Source organism: Sebastes fasciatus, chromosome 24 (genome assembly GCF_043250625.1).
Source record: "Sebastes fasciatus isolate fSebFas1 chromosome 24, fSebFas1.pri, whole genome shotgun sequence".
NCBI classification, from domain to species: domain Eukaryota; kingdom Metazoa; phylum Chordata; class Actinopteri; order Perciformes; family Sebastidae; genus Sebastes; species Sebastes fasciatus.
Window position 1 is genome coordinate 14052118 of NC_133818.1, and position 6549 is coordinate 14058666.

Here is a 6549-nt window from a genome sequence, read left to right on the forward strand (position 1 = left end):
GTTTCTACAAATGCTTTTTCACCACATGTTGCACAGTTATGATGTGCACTGATTCAAAATGACACCCAGTAGGTCATAACAGCTGATTTTAGGAGAAGTCAAATAAACAAAACATTTTGAGGACAAATATGAGAAAATTAATTTCACATTTGAAGCACATTCTTCCAGATTTCAAATAATCGCAGATCTTTAGACCATTTCACAGCTGTAAAAGTAAACATTCCAGATGTGTCCTTGTTTATTTCCTGTTGCAGTGGATCTGAATGACATCAGCTGACAGGAAGTAAACATGGACCCTAAGCTGTCTAGAAATGAGATTCTGTTGAACCGGCCTCTACAGCGACTTATATGAATATTTTCTTGAAGTGTAAATTGTGAAATGGAGGTTCTCAGGTGTTTTGTTACAGAAATACAATCAGTAGTTTGTGGCTATAAAACCCAGACTAAGATCCATCTTAGTTTGAAACAGTATCTGCACTAATAGTTCTGCATCAGGAATATAAATCTGTTAGCAGAACATTTAGTCTTCATCCTCAATGCATCATCATCCATCAGGTCAGCTTACAGTAGAAACAGTCTCTTACTTTGTGTCTGAGGGTCCAGGTTCATTACTGAAGTTCAGAGGAGTAATCATGGACCAGTCACTCTTCATAGACAGACAGCTGGGTACTGGAGACTCTGCTCTCTGTCTGGACTGAACTCTGCAAACACCAAGATGATTTTATTCACATCACATGAGTCCTTGATAAATTCTGTGATGACAAAGACATTTCAGTAGCTCTAAATACACAAAACTACTGTTACTGTCAATAATGTGGTTTAAAAGTTTGTATTAGTCCTCTTAGATTACAGCTGTTCTGGGTGACTGACAGCTGTCAAAGATACGAAGAGGAAGAATGCACAGATTCATTCTCTTTGTGTCACCAACAGTGTGTTAAACTTCACTTAGTAAATACATTTTAGTATAAATTTAATATACAAACACACAATCAACTAAATCATGGCATTGGCATGGCATCACTTTGTTTTATATCATTCTGTATCTTCCCAGTGTTGTTCCTGATGGATTCAAATCTGAACTCCACCTAAATATGTTTTAGCATCAAAATGCTGTTTTCCCTTCTAAAGACTTTCTCCCTCGTGACCGGACGTAGGTTTCTACACGATGACACTGCTACATGTACAGTATCTATACATCCTTATAGTCAGTGTATTAATACTGTAACTTAGATGATGACACTGCTACATGTACAGTATATATACATCCTTATAGTCAGTGTATTAATACTGTATCTTTGATGGCTGTCGGCGTGCTCCCAGTTAGGAGAAGCGGACAGGAGTACCAGCAGGAAGCTAAGTGATGTACTGCTGTGGACGCCACGTTAGTTCAGATCAGAAAGTCACACAATAACACAAACTAACTAACTGATGGATGCAGCAGTAGACCAGCTACTCCTGTGTTCTGAGAGGGAAATTACTGGTTTTGTGAATAGAGTCTGGTGGCTCTGAAGACAGTGATATAACGGCTTCAGTTCCCGTCAGAAAGGGCTGTCTGATGGCGAGGTAAAGCAGAGAAAATATTCTAAATATAGTGTACACCTAAACGAATATTTCTTTTTTTTTTTTAGGCGGCTAAAATACGATTTTCTGCTGCTCCCGTCCACCGCCACTTTATCTCGCCATCAGACGGCCCTTTCTGACGGGGAACTGACACCGTTATATCGCTCTCTACAAAGCCACCAGACTCCATTCACAAAACCAGTAATTTTACTTCCCAGAACACGGGAGTATACGTACAACCCCACTTCAAAGAAGCTGTCATAACAGCGGATTTAAGGAGAAGTCAAACCAACACAGTATTTTGAAGACAAATGTGAGAAAATGAATTACACATTTGAAGCACATTCTTTCAGATTTTGAATAGTTGTAAATCTTTACAGCGACTTCAATGTTCGGGCAGAAATATGAATATTTTCTTGTTTGTGGCTCTAAAACCCAGACTAAGATCCATCTTAGTTTGAAACAGTATCTGCACTAATAGTTCTGCATCAGGAATATAAATCTTTTAGCAGAACATTTAGTCTTCATCCTCAATGGATGATCATCCATCAGGTCAGCTTACAGTAAAAACAGTCTCTTACTTTGTGTCTGAGGGTCGAGGGTCGTTACTGAAGTTCAGTTGATCCCTTATGGACCAGTCACTCTTCATAGACAGACAGCTGGGTACTGGAGACTCTGCTCTCTGTCTGGACTGAACTCTGCAAACATCAGTATGAGTTTATTCACATCACATGAATCCTGGATAAATTCTCTTTTTTAGGTCATTAAAGTAGCTCTAAACAAACAAACTACTGCTACTGTCAACAATAATGAGGTTTAAAGCTTTGTAGACGTTTTCTTAGATAAGTTTACATCTTTTCTAGGTGACTGACAGCTGTCACAGATACGAGGAAGAGTTTATTTGAGGAAGTCTGTTAAATTGTAGTTGGCAATAGAAATTTGAATATACAAACACAAAATCAACACAAAAAATGGTATTGTCAGAGGTAACTTAAATGAGTCCTATAAATGAGTTAGTAGCAGCTCTCTTACTTTGACTCTGAGGGTCCAGGTTCACAACTGAAGAATGGAGGATCATCTTTAGACCGGTCACTCTTCATAGACAGACAGCCAGAGACTAGAGACTCTGCTCTGTCCTCCTCTTCCTCCACACAGTCAATCATCTTCTGATCTGAAGTCAGTATGCGAGGTAAAACAGGAACACTGACTGTGAACATGTAAAGCACACAGGCAAGACTGAGAGAACAGGAAGTAACACACAACCTCTCGCACGCACGCACAGACACACACAGACACACACAGACAGAGACAGACACAGACAGACCTCCACCTGGTCACTTCTCTTTAACTCTCTGCTTGTTTTCTTGTCTTACAGCAGGTTTAATGAGGATTATTCAGCCAATCACGACTTTGTGTTCTCAGATGAATCAAACTGTTGAGTTCATTCTAACATTTCTCTCCTCTACAGTCCACAGGGAGGAAACTGACTCAGACACTTTGACAGTAAAATAATAAAATGTTGGATTAACACTCACCCTGCTTCAGTCTTCAGTTGTCGCCCCTCTGTGCCGTTAACACAAAATCAAGTCTGGAATAACTAACTGAACTCTTCCCTGTTCTCATGAGCCTGGATCACCTGGATCAGTGTGGCTCCTCCCCTCTCCATTTACAGGAAATCTTTGACCTTTGACCATTTCTGTTGCACAATAAAAACATTTGAGTTGCAAGTCTTAAGTTATATTTGTATTCTTCCACTATTTCATGTTTCAGCTTTTTTTATTTTTACAAAAAGAGAAAAGACATAAGTAATATCCAGCAACCTGGATTTCGAAATATAATCCCAAATTCTCTACTAGTCAAATGTTTAAGTTTCAAGTTTATTGAATTTCACATGTCAGTATTTCAGAATTAGTAGAAGCTTATCGTTAATGAGTAACTTTAACAATAACGTATTTTTATTGTCGTGTCACACTATCAAGTTTCAGATTGACGAAAGAAACAGTCATGCAGTATAAAGTTCAAATGTTTATGTCTCATTCAAAAAGTAACTATGTTTGGGAAAACTGGCTGATAACAGTATCCTCGAGTGTTTCCACCTGCAGCTCCTCTTCCTCCACATCTGAGCTGCTGACAAGAAGACACAGTTTAAACACCTAAAATTAATTCAGTAAAACATTTTAAAAAGAATTGTGCAAATCCTGAAAAAACTTGCCACTAGTGTAAAATATTAATATTACAACCTGTACTGATCACAGTCTGTACATATATGTAGTCCTGTCACAGAGGAAAAAGAACGGACACACATTAGATTTAACATTTGTTCAATGTGATTTTCTTGATAAACCAGTTTCTACTGTCTGTATTCACATAATTGTGTGACTGATATGAGGTCAACTATTTACACCATGAAGCAAAGAAACCCACTGCATTAAAAACACCTCACTGATATTCATTATTAACATTATACAGGACAACCTGACATTTATTGATCAGAGTCAAACTGTTACAACTAAATATACCATTAAAGTTGAACACAGACTGAGCTGTCTCACCTTAAACAAGCTGATTACTTTAAACAAGGAATATCATAAGGATTTATGAAGTAAACCATTAATGTAATATCATATGAATGACAGCTAAAATTATCCTTTTTTTAAAGGGACTATTTGTAACTTTCAGAAATGCTTCTTAACAGCGACACCTGTGGCTGTGAAATCAACGAAAGTCAGCGTCGGGCTCGCGCTTGCTTGCTCTAAATATACCTGAACGAGCATCGCTCAAAACAGTGAGGCGACACACGTCAGCTAAAAGCACAATATCACTCTATATTTCAGCTGCTTGGCAGTAATGTTAGCTGACCAGACGAAGGTCTCTCCATGAACATGATTTAGATCTGATCCTAGTGTTGGCTTTTCCTGCCTAAGTGCAGGCTGAAGCAGCGGAGCTCTGCAGCATGTCTCCTCTGCTCTCTCCGCCCGCAGCCGGGGAGAGCAGAGGAGACACCAGCACCCGGTCGGTAACGAGAGGGTAACGTAACTCTCTGAAGAGCTCCGTCACTTCACAAGACACGGGAAACCTCTGTTGGTCTGGAGGAGCTGCAGCAGTTATTTCTGCACAAACATCCCCTGTGCATTCACTAGGTATTCTCAGAGCTAAACTAACTCTTCTGCAGTGTGGAGTGAGCGCGCGTTCACGTCTAGAGGTGGAGCGAGACAGCGAGGAGGCTCCAGCCACACGCGAGCGCGCATATGCGAACGCGCATGTGTGACGACCCGCTACATTTATACGCTTAAAAAGTTACAAATAGTCCCTTTAAAAAAAAATTACCTCATGTTAGTTACAAACCAAGTTTGGGATTATTAATAAAAACGTATTGTGTTGACAACTGTGCAGTGTTGGAGGAAGTATTCAGATCCTAAATAAATGTACTAATACCACACTGTAAAAATACTCTGTTACAAGTAACAAGTAAAAGTCTTGCATTGAAAATGTTACTTATGTAAAAGTATGTAAGTATAATCAGGAAAATGTACTTTACGTATTAAAAGAAAGAAAATGTCCCCTGTGACTATAATACTATGACATATTATATCATTAGATAGATTTAGATATAATAAAATAATTAAAAGGGAAATAGTCACATTTGTGAAGCTGGAACCATGAAATGATTTTGCTTAAAAAATGACAATCAAAAATAGTTGACTATTAATTTCAGTCAATCGATTAATAAGTTAATCGACTAATAGTTTCAGCTGTACATTTTCATATGTTTGTAAAGTAGCTAGTAACTAAAGCTGTCAGATAAATGTAGAGTTTAAATGTAGATAAATGGAGTAAAAAGTACAAAAGTACAAACAGGCTTCATGGAGGCTATAAATGTATTAAATGTGAAACTACAGAGGGTCAATTCAACAACACATCCAAAATACACTTATATCAGCAGGAAACCACTTCTTTCCATTCATTCATCCAACGCCTCATTTATCATCAATGACTTATTATGTTGGCCTGAATCTGACCCTTTCTGCCTACAGTAGACTTTGATTTTCTCACTCCAATAATAAGAAGAATGAACAAGCAGAATCAGAGCTGATCAAATTTGACCCAACTTAATGTTGACTCCCTATTATGTTCTATTATCAGTGGTGGAATGTAACTAAGTACATTTACTCAAGTACAATTTTTCAGATACGTGTATGTACTTGTAGTATTTCCATTTTCTGCTACTTTCTACTTCTCCTCCACTACATCTCAGAGGGGAATATTGTACTTTTTACACCACTACAATTATCTGACAGCTTTAGTTTTAGTTACAGATTTAGTTCATGAAAACAAAATCTAATAATTAACTAATGAATGCTGATGTATTATTGTAGATTAAACTACCAGCAGTATATAATAATGAGTATGAGACAATATGAGGAAAATAAAGTTTTTTTTTAACATTACAGCATGTAAACATGTTCTATTAGAAACACAAAATACAAGTATGAACCTGAAAATGAGCACGATATGGGACCTTAAAGGTTAATAAACCTCATTTTGGTGAATATCTACCTCATTTTTTATTTGAAAAAAGCAGAAATCATGAATTATTTTGACTATAGGTAACTAAAAGTTTAGTTAGACTATTGATTTGAAACCATTTAAATGTTTTTTTTAAATGGCACTACATAATGACACCTGTGGTCCTCCAAAAACTGACCCGGGAGGACTACAGATGCTATAAATTAGAATAAAACACCCAGAATTCAACCAAAGAAGTGGTCATTAATTGTTTTTACAAAGACCATAGTATAGGGAACCACCAATGTTATTTTGGGGCAATGAGATGAAAGAAATCCATATTTGTGAATTTTATAAACGGGTCAAATTTGACCCGAGAACAACAGGAAGTTTAAAGCAACACGAATTACGTTTTTAATGGTTTCAACCATTCAACCCCCCTCTACAGACTAAATGGTACGGTCCGGTTGCTAGGAGGCGGAG